We start from the raw sequence: 14191 nt of genomic DNA on the forward strand, positions 1-14191 counted from the left end.
AGAGAGAGGGAGCAACAGAATCCCATGTCCCACAGCAACATAATGAGGGTAAACACGGGTTACTTTGTGGTAAGAAAGCTGAGAGTACCGTACATGTGGAAATAGGTTATCCAGAAGGACACTGGCTGCTTTACCCTGAATTCTGCAAAAATACCAGCAGTACAAGGGCTTCAGCAGGAAACGGTGAACTTAGCTGAGCTGTACAAGTTACTTTTGTGTAAAAGGTCTCACTAGGGATCTAAACTCTTTAGCCAAGGGTTCTAGTTTGGGTATCAAACATATATAATGTAACGACCCATGTTACCTGGAGTTTGAGCGGGAAAATAGTTTTATTGTAAACAGCTGGATTGTGGGTAAAATGTGAATGAAGAGTTCAACCGTTGTGGGGATTTATGGGGAATATAAGGGGGTCACTGTGCTGGCCAGTGAGAAAGGGAGAAAAACCAAAGGAGCCTTAAGCAGGCTGGAAAAGCTGGCTTGAGTCGCAGGTCCTCGAACCGAGAGTGTTGTTTCCCCGTGTTCCAATAAACATATGTAATGAATGGTCTCCATGCACCCTTCTTTGCCCCATCTGACCCCAACGCGCTACCATATAAAAAATATTAATTAAATCTATTAACGGAGGGCACAGGTTCACCGGTGGTGGCTGAGGGGCTGCGCTGAAGAGCGGAGCCCCTGCAGGCTCGGAGACTGCGCGGAGCCCCCTCCGCCTCGGTGCGAGCGACGCGCCGGCGACGCACGGCGCACGCCTCCCATCTCCGCGTGCTGTGACCGCTTGGCCGTGTCACGCGTTGTAGAGAACACGGCAGGGCGACTCCAGCTGCGTTCTTTTCGTGATCGACCCTTTCAGCCAAACTAAATGTTTTTCAATCTAGGACAGCCCGCTGCTCGTAAAATAGGGACTTGGAGAACATTAATATTTCATTATGTTCTAAGTAAACAGTAGATGCTGTAACTGTTTTTATGTCTCCATTTTATTTCACTCTGAGTGTTTGCTTTCAAAAGCAGGAAAGGCAAGCTGTCAGCTCTCTTTGCACTCCTTTACTGCTCGCGTCTGGTATGTCTCGGGGACGTCTGTCGAAGCTGCCTTTACAATCCGGATCATTAGAATTACCGTTGTGATACAATCTCGAGATTCTTTAAATGAAGATGGAAATGCTTGAGGTCTCATTGAGAGCCTCTGTTTGATACAATGAAAGGGCCATCGTATCGTGAAAGACACCTCAACGGCTTCGTGCAAAAGGCCTTGAGATAAAGAGGAGCACGTGTGGGATGGGGGAGGGGTGCGTGCATTGGGCAGGGAGGTTAAAACCGAAAGGGCTCCAACTATAATTCTCAGGAAGCCCAACCACAGCAGCACACGGCTTTTGTCCCGCTGCCACGTGGAGAGCGCCCGTCAAAGCAGAGTGGCCAGGTGGCTAATAGCGGACGTGTCTCAGGGTTCGAGCTTCACGCGGAGGAACGGGGACGGGGAGCAGGGTGTCCATCACTTGTGTGGAGAGGAGGACAAAGAGCAGAGTGCAACGGAGAGCAGGGCTGCGGAAACGATCCGAGCACAGCGTCTATGCCAAGGACTCTGAACAGCCAGACAGGCCCCTCCTTCAGAAGTACTTAGTATAGCTTTGAGTTCAGTAACATATCGGTACAAAGCATGAGTGTTTTCATTACCCTTATGTCGCACGAAGGGTAATTCCACATGACTTCCAAAGAATGAGGTTTCGAGAAAGGGATGAAAAAATGTGAAAAAAAATACTGCACATCACGACCGCAATAAATCGGGTTCATTTCCCGGCTTGGCGTCCAACCGAGTACGAAATGTTGAGTTTGGCCATATGTCTAGTTGCATGCTGAACATGTCTCCCCTGTTAGGCAATGCTTTTTTGTGGAGATGAGGAGCTGGTTTTTCTCCCTTGAGCCCTATTTTGAAAGATCACAAATCGTCGGTCACCTTGTGAACCTGGCCTTGCCAGTCAGCCGGCAGAGGTTCTTGCCCTGGCAACTGTCAGCCTGTGTGCCACTGCTCCGTGCGGAATAGGATATTAATTATTTTCTCAGGTCTTGGGGACAGATGCTCGCTTTTTCTAGAACAGTCTGTTCAGCCCAGGATAAACCACTGATCTAAATATCTAATCCGCTGCATTCAGTGAAATGGGTGAAATTTTCAGAAGCGCTCAACAGCTGCTCAGGGCTCGGATTTTATTTTCAGCTTTTACGCGGACATCATTCCGAGTGACGATCCGGAGGGAGGGAAAAAAAAGTAAGAGAAAACCCGTTTTTGTTCCCGCATTTCTCCCCCGTCCTCAGTTGAGAAATCGGTAACACTCGATCTCCCTCTCATTCCCATTCACTCGTATCGCTTGCTCTCAATCCCCTCGGCGCTGTCTACCGCAAAGCGAAGAGGCTCATTTGATCTGAGTCGTTGCATGGTTTACTAAGCGGGATGAGACACTCTCCAGTAACAAAGGGGAGCTTTGGATTAGACGCGCACCCTAGGATCCACGTTGTTTACTTCGCAGAATAGCACCAAACAAGAGTCGCAGAGTTCTCAAAGACACACAGTACATCCAAGGTGCAGAGGGAATTTACGAGGAGAGGCACACGGTATAACGCGACTATGTGTACGGCACCTTGTGTAACGCCGGCATAAGGCTGTCCAGCAGCACAATGAATCTGAGCTCTTTCATTTATTACGGTCATTAAATAACTAATTACTCATCTCACATCCGAGGGCCTCTTATGGTGCAAATTCCCTTGGGCAACAGTGCCTTCTTCATTATATACGCATTGAATTGACAAAAAAAAAAAAACACTGTTGTTATGGGTGCAAATTAATGGAACCCTACAGCACAAAGACGACAGTCTGAGATTTATTCTAGTACCCACCTGCAAAGTCCCACCGCTGAGGGCATTTTCAGTCCTCTAAACTATACCATGATCACATGTTTTTGGGAACAGAGATTTTCTTCTTTTTTGGGAAATCTTTAAAATTACCTCCCCAGATGCCCTGTTGAAAATGGGATTGTCTCAGATTATACAGTGTGTTCAGGGTTAACGCTGGTGAGAAAGTCGAGCCGGCAAAAGAAAGTAGGTGTGTGTGTGTGTGTGTGTGTGTGGGGGGGGGGGGGGGGTTGGGGTGAGCTGTCCCTCTTTTTCTCATATCTCCTGGTGTTTGTTGACCATCCAACAACCAAGAAAGAGCAAAAGAATGGGAGCCGTCGCTGATTCAAAAGATATTTGTCTGCGATAAGGGATCAAATTACAGAATCCTGAGTATAAAACCTCGTGATTTAATTTAGTGGAAGCACAAGGAAAGCACATCACGAGCAAAGTCCCAAATAAAGCTCCTTGCGACATGGGGCTTTGTTAATTCCAGTGCCAGGCAGTGATTTTTTTTCTGCCCTCATGGTAAACAACCCAGGTGAGGGGGTCTGACCGTGCGAGCACCCTGCTTGTGGTGTCGGACCGGAGGGAGTGCACGGCTTTCTATCTGAGCAAGCCGTGTTTTGTGCAAGAAAAAAAGGAAGTGTCATCATCATGCTGCAAATGTGTGACTCGAATTCAATGATGTGAAACAGGAACACGAACAACCAGAAGCGCGAGGAGTACATGTCAAATTAGGGGTGCGTGTAAAGCAAATGACCCCCTCCTCCCTTCGTGGTTAGGGTTAATGCTTTGGAGGTTGCCGTTGCGTTTTACGGAGCTTTATTTAACCCTGCAGCTATTCTTAAAAGCCCAAAGAACACGTTTATCTTACACAGCACATAAGATAACCCTATATCTGGTGGTGCCGCCAGATTTTCTTTTCTTCAACTGAATCGGTTCGCACGCAGCGAAGAGATCGGGTCCTTAAACACGACCCCTGCTGCTGCTTTTGAAAGTACTTTTGAATGCAATAAGGGAAAATAAAGAACAGCAACAACGAGTACCACTAAACTAGGACTTGTAGCCCTGCTGGGAAAGGGGACTGTCGAACCTCCAACAGACATCACAGAGCTTTGTCTCACTGGTTTCCTACACCAGTGAATGTGTCATTGTTTTAACACTCCTTTTCACACTTTAAAAAGGCTCTTCTAACTCCTACTTAATTATAACGATTTAGTAAAGACTAAAATTAATCATAATTTGAGTTTAATAGTATTTTTTCTGATATTTTGTACCGCCTCAATTATTTTGTCACCACCACGTGTAATGTAGTATTTAACAAAAATCCATGAATATTAGTCAGACTGAGGCTTTGGAAAAGGCGAACAAAGAAGCTTGGAATTAACACTGAAAGGACGGGGGAGAGAGACTGGAGACGGAAGCTGAGAGAGCAGCGCGGGGTTTGGTTCCCGTCAGTCCTGAACGTGTCCACAGGACTGTGGAGACGGGAGTGTTTACCGGCATCGTAACTAACGGCAACAACATATGCCTGGGGCCCCGGGCTTCGTGTTGCAGGGAGCAGGCAGGTTTCTCTCTCCACCCCCCCATACGATCAACCTTGTTTATTTCACCCCTCCGCAGCAAGGTCAGCGGCTGACACAGTTTCGTGCGGTGGGCCGTGCCGGTCGTCTCCAGGGGGACTCGGCGGGGCCGCGCCGTGTGCCGCGCGGCGTATCTTTATACGCATGAGGCATGCCACTCCAGCTGTTGCGTTTCTGGCTATCCATCATTCGGCATTCAGTCCAGAAAGTGCCCAAAGATCTTGTACTTTCACTCAAGAGCCAAGTGGCTTTGTTTGCAGCTATCGTTCGGCACACTTCGTTCACCCGTTTCATGTTTTGTATATTTGCTCCGCGCAAGACTCTCTGTCAAAACTAAACTGAAACAAAGTAAGAACTCAAAAGTCCTCTATGGAAAGCAACATGATGTACGGTTGTGCCAGTTCTCCCCACCCGCCACCCCGGACCACTCGCAGTTATCGCTTTGTTCAGCCTCGGTTACAACACATCTACTCATTTTTTTTTTTACAACGCAAGATCAGGTCTGCGTTTAATCCGGTGTCCTTTGCTGTCAAATCTAATGCGGGCCTGCGGGACGCCGGTGCCCCCCGTACCCCGACGAGCCCTAACCGCACCGACACGCTGCGGCAGGTGCTCTGTCAGAACTCAGCCGCTGGCTGTTAGCAGATATGAGCAAAAAAGAAAAAAAACGGGAAACTAGCAGGCGGATTTCTCTGCTTGTCCTCAGCTTCCCGTGAGCGCTCGCCGGGGCTGGAGGCCAAAGAGGCAAAGGCTGTATTACTTCCCGTGGAGGGAAGCACGTCCCCGTCCCCTGCCGAGAGATGCCTTTGAAGAGCGAGCGTGGGGGTGGGCACCGTGGGTGGCCGGCAGACAAGAGACGACACGCCTCACCTCGCATCGGCCTCCGCCGGAGAGCATCGCGAGGGCCGTGTCATCCTTCAAATACGTCAAGTCATGCGCGAGACACCAATTATACAACGCACTGTAATCTGACGCAATGTAAATGTCACCCGATGTCAGCGCAGGGAAACAGGCAGGGCGCAACAACATCATGCTCGCGTGACCTTGGCAGCATTCAGTATTTACACGATGTCTGTACGGTTCCCTCTGGGATTGTTATGGGTTCGTAGCGGAAGAGGACCGTCGGTGGACTCGGTGAGGTGAGTCACTTCACTTCCCACATTGTGCTCAGATGTGCAACATTTTGCAAGAGGTTACAGCAGCGAGCTGTAGACCTCAGGACCGAATGGGGCTCAATAGAGAGATCCCTGCAGGGTTTCCTGCGTCTCTGGGAGCTGCTGCAGAAGAGCTGGGAACACACGTCGGCTCATGTCCTCCTCACACCCGTTAACCAAATGGCTCACGATAAACACCATTTCCCAGCAAGAGTACTCAAACTTCTGACCCATATGTACTTACTGGCTGAAAGCCGATACAAGACAGAACGCATCGGTTCAAAGGGAGATTTTTCAGCTGCTCTGCATCAAAGAGCTGCAATGCAAGATTCAGGTAGAACATGAACAAAAAAAAAAGAATTATTTATGTAGACAACAGTCTGAAAAGCAGCACTTAATTTGGGAGTCTATTATTTCAGTGTTCAACCAGTGATGGAAGCTGGCATGAGGTTTGCTTTCCCATTAAGCCAGCTTTAGGTTTACCTTCCAATTATGTTCAGATCCCGGAAAAATAATGATGTTCTTGTATGCTCAATTGGTTTTGCGTGTTTGTTTTCACGCTCACACAATTGTCAGCTCCTAATCAAGATGAATCTGCAGCCGAAAATGTTTGCGTCGTCCTGTCTCCTTCCCCTTTGTGGCTGACAATTTAATTGTCTGTCCAGAGCCCGTGCAATTAAAAGGCTGGCTGATGCTGACACTACGCAAAACATCTGGGGTGCGAGCGAGTAACCATGGCGACGATGCCCGTCGAGAGACTGGTGGCATTCTTCGCCATGCTGACAGGAGAGCTGGGAGACAGCAAGAGAGTGTTCACGGAATGGAGAAAAGTTCGAGAGAAATGCTCTAACCTACCTGCCTGAACATGAACCTCCAAGGGGCTGGAAGGGTCAAAAGTCACGCCAAATACTTCCCGGAAGCAAGCGCTACCAAAGTGCATGCATAACCTCCGCAGGATCCATCCTTACCTCACAACAGACTCTGCCAAACTACTTGTCCAGGTCCTGGTGACATCCAGTCTGGATACTGCAACTCTCTCCTGTGTGGCCATCCCGCTACTGCCATCAAACCTCTGCAGCTGATACAGAACGCTGCTGCACGAGTTGACTTGCTAAGCGTTCCCACGTATCTCCTCTACTTGTTTCTCTGCGTTGGCTTCCTATAGCTGCCCGGATCAAATTTAAGACCCTGGTTATAGCCTATAGACGCATCAGTAGAACTGCTCCCAGCTATTTACAACACTTGATCATTCGCTACACCCCAACCAGACTGCTATACTATCTACTTGCTTGGTGGTCCCACGCATGAAGCGTAAAGCACGGAGGTTCTCGGTTCTGGCTCTGTTGTGGTGGAACGACCTCCCCCTTCAGAACTGTTGGATCTTTGTCCGCATTTAAAAAGGGTCTTAAAACTCATTTCTTCCGGAAACACTTCGCCCGTCATCTCTTATGTTCATGTAAGGTATAAATGTTCACGATTGTGCTTGGATCAATCCGGTAATGTAACGTAAATGTTTATATGTATCTCAAAAAAAAAAAAAAAAAAACTAATAGGAAGGTGTTTAGGAATTGATGATATTCTGATGAAGTTTTATGCAGCTACTTGTGTTGACGAATGTCGCTGCAGATGGCGAAGGAAACTAACTGTACTTAAGAGTCACGCGTCTGCAATTATGTCTCTTTCTCCTAATGCAATGTACACAGTGTATTTTCTATGAGATGGACGTCGCTTTGGAGAAAAGCGTCTGCTAAATTAATAAATGTAAAGTTTTGAAAACTGCGGGCGACAGGAAGTCCGACTCTATGATGGGGCACCAGGACTCCAGGGTTTAAGGGTCAAAGCTCCTGGGGGAGCCCAAAACACAATCCTTTGACGGGTGGGTTAAAGACCGTGAGGGAAACAGATATTTTTTTTCTATTCTGATCTACCCAGTAATGATACATTATCCACTTTCCTAGGCTGCATAATTCTAGTTTGGTTTCATTTCAGTGTTTCTGAGAAAAATTATACTCCTTTTAAAAGCAAGTGACCTCCTGTGTCTTCTTTCGCAGGAACGGTCCAGCAGGGGAGCGTTGGACCACCAAAACAATCCATAAAACAAACAAAGCATGCAGAGTTTTTCGCTTCTTGTTTACATCCATGCTAAATATATTCCGCTTTCAATATTGTTATCCTGCATTACTTTTAATGTCACTTTAGGCACACGGTGACAAAGAAGTCTTGGCGAACTTGTGGGATTGTTCTCTTGCTCTTGCTGCTGCCAAGACAGCCGGCTGCTGGATACTAATTGAGAGTAATGCTGTGACGGGTAGGAAAGAGTCGAACCCCTGCATTCTCTGTCGCCGTCTATTGCTCCTCGCCAACGGCTCGCACTCGTTCGTCAACACCGAGTGTGGTGCTCTGTCGTCGTGCCGCCGCCCCCTTGTGTAAACCTCCACTTTTGCAACTTCTGGAATGGATATTTGTGATACGGGGGCGTGTGGCGACGCAGCGGGTTTGGCCGGGTCCTGCTTTCTGGTGGGTCTGGGGTTTGAGTCTCGCTTGGGGTGCCTTGTGACGGACTGGCATCCTGCCCTTGTGTGTCCCCTCCCCCCTCGCACCCTGTGTTGCCGGGTTAGGCTCCGGTTCGCCGCGATCCCACCTGGGACAAGCGGCTTCAGACAGCGTGTGTGTGTCTTTTGTGATAGGGGTCGCGACCCAAACCGAAGGGCCTTTTTCCGGTTGTCCATGAATCCGAAACAGAAAGTCTCTGGCAAAGACAGGGAAAGTCAAAAGAAATCCCACGCAGATACTGACACGTAAAAAGAGGGAGACGGTTTCACCTGCGAGTCACGGAGCTTTTTAATTCGGCGACAGATCTGCAGATCCGGCACATCGGTTTCACAGGAGCCCAGGCAGGTGACGTGCAAACAGACGGCGCGATAATCAGAGGGACGCTTTGCAGCCAGCTGCTTCGGGAGCGCCGCGACGCAGAGATCAGAAAACAGACACGGCTCACAGACTCATCGAGTCCAGGTGCTCTTCTCCTTCACCCGAAGTGCTATTTCACGGCCTGGGAGAGCTCGTCGTTTTCTTTCTCGTTGTCATTTCTCTCGGTTACGTACGGACTCATTTCGTTAGACTGACAAGGAGACGGGAGGTGTGGAAAGTAGGGTGTAAACAAGAAAACACATTAAAGGGAACATCTAAGGCAATAAACAGTGGCACGCTCCTTATAATTACTACAAAACAGACTAGAGAAGAATATTAAAACACAAACTAATCACAACTTTTGTGTTCGGAAGAAAGTTAGATTTTTAAACAACCTTCAAAAGAACAAAGCTGTCGGCACATAATAAATAATTGTTATTTCTCTATACATACATCCCAACAGCAACCCGACTTTGCACATAAGTAAACAATTGATGAGGCCAAAGTCATAAAAGCACTGTTTGTGGACTTTTTTTTTTTTTTTAAAAAAGAAAAAAAAAAAAAGACAGAAAAAGGAAATATCTCTGTGGATCAGTCTCACATGTTCATCAGAAAGCCTGAGATGGAGGTCCCAACCTGATGATGGGGTGGGTGGGGTGATTCCATCTTTGGTCCACCTGTTAAGTGTAGACAGAAATTCCCACATCCAGACCAGCTCTCACACACATTGCCCCAGAACGTGCTTCATCTTCCCGATGTGGCCTTCGGAGTGCCCCGCACGACTCTCGAGATGCATTAATGCACTGGCCTTTACTCTACAAAACTGATGATCAGCTCAACAATGACCCCTAATCTCTTCCCATCCTCTAGTTCTAGGGCAGCTTTAATGCAAGAAATATCTCTGTAGGTATCCTTGGTTTCTTGGTGCCCCTACCTTGAGCCCCCAGTTTGTAACAGCGGAATGTAACCAGATCACTGAAGTAGAAAAACTATTCTGCTGCAAAGGTTTTAAAAAAAAAAAAAAAAAAGAAAAGAAAAAACACAAAATGTGTTCTTGTGATTGAAAATAGTAGCAGCCCATCAAAAATGGTTTATAACAAATTTCAGCATATGTCATCGAGTTTCCAAGGTTATTAAAATCTCTAGCACATGGAAGTTCCCAAGCCTCAAACAATGTTTCAACAATCATATTATATTCCTCAGGTCTTGCAGATCCCCGTGAATGGAATTGTGTCCCAGAAACCAGTTTGCGAGAGCGTGGACCAGAGTCACACCACCACAGGTACAAACCATATGGCTGAAATTGCTTGTCAACATGCATCTTTCACAGGACCTTCAGCAGTAGTGATACAAGCGAAAAAGTATCTCCCCTTCACTGCCAAAGAGAAACTATCTATAACCAGCATGCTTGGGGGGGAGAAAAAAAAACACTTTAAAAATAACAAATGACCAAAGTTAATCCAACATAATGACTTATTGATTGGGAAATTAAAATGAATGGCTCTCATTTTAAGATAAAGATGCAGGGGTGAATGAAAAATGGATGCACTTTCACTCAAATCAGATATCTGTAATCATTTCCAAAGCCTTGAGCTTCTGCCTGCTTGTTTTCTGAAGCTCGTGGGAGCGACTACCTGAATGTTTGCCTTTCATCTCTGTCTATTTCTGTCCCGCCGTTCATTCCTCACTGTAACTTATTATCCCAGGGTGAAAGGAGGGGATCCACACACTATCTTGCTTATAACACTCGATGGCGGGGTTTATTTTTTCCCTCCCCCTACTCATCGCAACGCGGATAGCTCAGCCGCTATCGGCTTCTCCCGACGTCCTGCCATTTCCCTCATGTCCTTCTTAACCAAACTCTCTGTGTCACCTGCATGTTTGCCTCCTTTTCTGCAAGGTAATACCAGAGAAGATTGGTGATCTGTTCTCATATTGTCAGAGGGAATGGTGGAGATCTGTAGCTTTGACTTGTAATAAACCCACAATAACTCCCCTCTTGGAATCCCAGCAGGTTGGCTTTTGCTCTTCGGCCTTATCGTTGAAAAGTATGACAGAAGCACGTTCACTTTTTTCCCCCCTACATTGAGATATTGCCGCCAAAGGCAGAACAATGTGACGCCCAGCGGTAAGAACCATGGGAGAGATGAAAGGTCATTGTGATGCCCAGCACCCAACATGACCCAACAAGAAGCTACGCACTACTTTTCACGACGCCTGTAAAGCCGAGTTCCACAGGCACCTGCTTGTGCAATCAACGTACAGGTGGTCCCCGATTTACGATGGTTCGACTTCCGATTTTTTTGACTTTATGATGGTGAGCTGGCGATAGACTTTCAGTAGAAACCGTACTTGGAATTCAGAATTTCGATTTTTTTCCCAGGCAAGCAATATGCGGTGCGATACTGTCTCGCGATCCCGGGCAGTGGCAGCGATCTGCATCTCCAGCCTGTCACGTGGTCACTATACAGATACCCTCCTGTATCTACGTTGGGTTTTGCGCATCCATAATGTCACAGAAACACCCATCTGTGTCTCCTGCTACTGGTGGGAAGAAGAGGAGAAGGGCGATTACTGTTGAGGAGAAACTTGAGATAATTGCCTGGCATGAAGGTGGCAAGCCCGTAATGGCTATCGCACGTACGCAAGGATATGATGTTTGGTAAGGTAGGTGTATTAAATGCATTTTCGACTTCTGAAATTTTCCAATATTTTCTACTTATGATGGGTTTTGTGGAACGTAACCCCATCGTAAATCGGGGACCACTTATATATGGGATGTATGGACATACCGTATGTTGATGGATTATTAAATGACATCAAAGAGTCTGGGTGATCAAAAATAACTTTGGAGTCAATAATAGCAGATGCAGGGTTACTAAGATATAAGAGAGCTGAAATATTTAGTTGTTTTCTTCTTGTATCTGTCTTCTGTTTGATGAGGGACTCTTCTTCAAAGTACACGCTCTTCTGTGAAGCTCTCAAAGTACATGGTGAACAAGTTCAACTGGAAGAAAGTTTCATAGGTCAGATGGATAAGGGACAAATGTAGAGTGTTTTATAAATTATGCATTTATGGATCGTTATAAAACTAGTTTCAAAAGAAAAAAAGGACTGAGGAAGAATACTTATTCTACAGACACCTTTGTCCCTAAACGCGACTGCTAATTTTAAACTCACAGCTGCGACGCAATTATTCGTCTATCGACAATTCGGCAATTATTCGTTGCCAGGTGCAACTTATTTAAACAGGATGCTGCAAGTATTCAGCTGAACAGCCCAATCAGGAGATGCGATGTCCTCAGCTGAACTCTAAAATAAACTCTGACCTTTGGAAAAAAAAATAACTATATGAAATAAGCTTAAAAAAAAAGCTCAACTAAAAATGGTGCAAATCAAAGTGGAAAGTAGTGTACTGAGCTTTGGCAAGTACCTTATTTTCTTAAATTTCAAAGACGAAAGACGCCACGCAGCCCAGCTCCTCGAGAAACGGGTCGAATCGAGGAGTCTTCTCACGATGCCGGCAGACAAGGAATTGCAGTCAGACAAGACTGCAATATTTGATAAGATTTGTGAAGTTCGAGATCATTTACTTTTGGACTGACAGTGAACGCTTCAGAAGACGTGTTGAGATAAAGCTTTGGCATCCACATTGAGGGCACCTGCACTACATTTGTGCTTTGAAACCACACATTTTGAGAGTGCACTCCATCATGAATATTATATCATCAGTCTGGAAGAACCTCAATAATTACACTAATGGAGTTTTAAAGATATGCAATAATGTGAACATATTGTCCAGCATTCCTTTACACCTCACTGCTTTGTCACGTTAGATAGCAGACATATACCAGCAAACGTAAGTCCGAAAGGGCCTTTGTAAGTCACACCGGATGAAAGACATCAGCTATGCAACGCAATAACTGAAAACGAAGCCCCACTTTTTTCGTTGAGATCTCACACAGGGTGCTTCCACATATTGCCCCCCCCCCAATCTGTAAGGGAAAAAAAATGGCTGAATGCATAGCTTCCTCCCCAGACATATCCACATCATCAACTAGACTATCCCAGTGACCGTACCATAGGCCAGCATATCTAAGAGTTTTGGATGTAGTTAGCAGTCCTCAGCAAAGGCCCTGAATGCACGAGTGATGAAGCCCAAAATCTGGACAAGGGGTGACCGGCTTCGCACGTCCGTCCCTTCCGCCTTGAATAATTTGCTGAAGACTGTGCCATCATTTCTCCTGCAGGCTTGAGGTCTTTGCTATGATTTCTGCTGATGCTTCTATAGCAAGCTAAGTTTTCACGAGGTGAAAGCGACAGCCCTGCACTCAGGTCTCCTCCTTTTATATCGAGGCTTGCGTTTGGCATCGGTGTTGTTCCATTACCGAGGGTGAACACGACTTATTGGCCCAGCCGGAACAACTTCTCAAGAAAAAAATAAGAGCTAGGGATTATGTTTACAGTTAGCATTTTTTAATATAATCGTGGCTCAGGAGGGACTTAAAAGATAGACTTTACAAAGGCTTTTATTATTGAGCAAAGAGCCTAAGTTCAATAACTGTAAATATAGTGGAGGATAATGTGACAGCTGCTGCAGCTGTGGGTCCCAGCCATTAAAACACTGCCCTTTGTTAACAAGACACATGGATGCCAAGATGACCCCCCAATGACCACTTATTAGGATGATCAATGAGGAAAGTGATGCCCAGCTCTTCTTCGCCCTTCATCCTCACAGCAAACAAGCGCTGTCGCCTGCAGCCGCGATTCACCATCCCGCACAGCGCAGCATTGCCACCCTGCAAATCAATGGCCAAGAGGGCACAGAATGGCAGAGTGATATGCCGTCCCCACCAGCTTGGCAGCGCTTTAACGATCCATCACAATTTCCATAACGGCCTTGTTTTGTGTCCATGCGACTTGCCATCAGAAACGCTATTGACAGTCTGTCAGGACAAAAAGGAAACTTCAAGGACATCCAGCTTACTTAATTGACTCTCTGCTCAAAATGTGGACACAAGGCAATACGGTTGAGAGGTTTGCTTTCTCTTTCAGTGAGAGCAGGAGCCTCGAATCATTCTCCACAACGGTGTCAGTCCTGAGAAAGTCTGATTCCCTACAAGAGCAAAGTCTCACAAGGTTCCTGGTCCACCGGGAGTCCGAATCCCCACAAGATCCTGGGTCCCATGAGGTCCCTGGGTCTTCGTGCTGCTTCTACAGCTCGCTAGTTGTGCCTCACATACATGACTAGAATAGGGTCCTCCAGTGATCCATTAGTCCATAGGACGTGCAAGGATTTGCTGAAGCACTCTGGGGTAAATCTACTTGGCCACCACCCTTATCATTGTGACATCACCATACCTCATTCGGAAAGACGGCTCAGAGCCAATACCGGCCTACCGCCTGACAGTTGATAGCTGGAGGTCCTCCCATATGTCACACAGTCAGAAGCTGTGAGACATCAATACCATCAGAATGAAGTCCACCACGTTTGAGCAGAACCCATTCTGCTACTTACCTGCGGCCAGTTGTCTCGGGAACGAAAAAGAGAAAAAGTCAGAAAGAATAAGATAAAATCTCACCACCATCCTTGATTATCATTTCCGAACTGCAGAGGTACCTGTGAAGGAGAACTCGGTGGTTATTTACAGAACGCCTGCAGCA

The sequence above is a fragment of the Scleropages formosus genome, chromosome 21, assembly GCF_900964775.1.
Source record: "Scleropages formosus chromosome 21, fSclFor1.1, whole genome shotgun sequence".
In the NCBI taxonomy this organism is placed as follows: Eukaryota; Metazoa; Chordata; class Actinopteri; order Osteoglossiformes; family Osteoglossidae; genus Scleropages; species Scleropages formosus.